Source organism: Elephantulus edwardii, unplaced genomic scaffold (assembly GCF_000299155.1).
Source record: "Elephantulus edwardii isolate Elephantulus edwardi_28Jun2011 unplaced genomic scaffold, EleEdw1.0 scaffold00234, whole genome shotgun sequence".
Lineage (NCBI taxonomy): Eukaryota > Metazoa > Chordata > Mammalia > Macroscelidea > Macroscelididae > Elephantulus > Elephantulus edwardii.
The window spans coordinates 2,529,103-2,530,121 of record NW_006399984.1 but is presented as its reverse complement, the minus strand read 5'-3'; positions in this window follow the sequence as shown (position 1 = coordinate 2,530,121).

Below are 1,019 nucleotides of genomic sequence, written 5' to 3'. Positions count from 1 at the left end.
AAAGCCTTTGCATAGTCAATGAAGCACAGATAGACATTCTTCTGGTATTTTCTGCTTTCTGCAAAGATCCATCTAACATTAGCTATAATATCCTTAGTACCACGACCTCATACCAATTTACTTATTTCAACAAACAGATATTGCCCTGGATGTGCCCACCAAGTTGTGCCAAGAAATACAGAGGATGAAAAAATAATGTATTCTAATTTTGTAAATAAACTAATATATTTTAAAAAAGAAAGAAATATGGAGGACAACTACGTGGCCAACTGATTGGAAGGGATTCATATTTATTTCCATTCCAAAAAAAGGATGACCCAATAGAGTGTGGAAATTATCAAGCAATATCACTAATATCACACACTAGCAAAATCTTCCTGAAGATTATCCAGAAATGACTGAAACACTACATTGACAGAGAATTACTAGAAATACAAGCTGCGTTAAGAAGAGATCATGGCACTAGTGACATTATTGCCAATGTCAAATGGATTTCAACAAAACGCAAAGAGTACCAGAGGAATGCCTACCTATCTATGTTTCATTGACTATGCAAAGGCATTTGACTGTGTGGATCACAATAACTTGTGGCTAACCTTGATGAAAATGGGAATCTTAGAACACTTGATTTTCCTTATGCAAAATCTATACTTGGACCAGGAAGCAGTCCTCAGAACAGAGCAGGGAAGCATGGTTCAAAATCAGGAAAGGAGTGCATCAGGAATGCATCCTTGTCTCCATACCTTTTCAATCTATACGTAGATCAGATTATTCAAGAAGCAGGTCTTTAGGAGGAGGAATGTGGCATCAGGATTGAAGGAAGACTCATTAACAGATGACACAACCTTGCTTGCTGAAACTGAAGAAAACCTGAAGCACTTACTGAAGAAGGTCAAGGACTGTAGTCTTCCATATGCATTGAAGCTCAACATCAAGAAGGCAAAGATTCAAAGCAACTGTGAGATATCATCTCACCCCAATCAGAATTACAAAATTTAACAGAACAACAAGCAACAAAT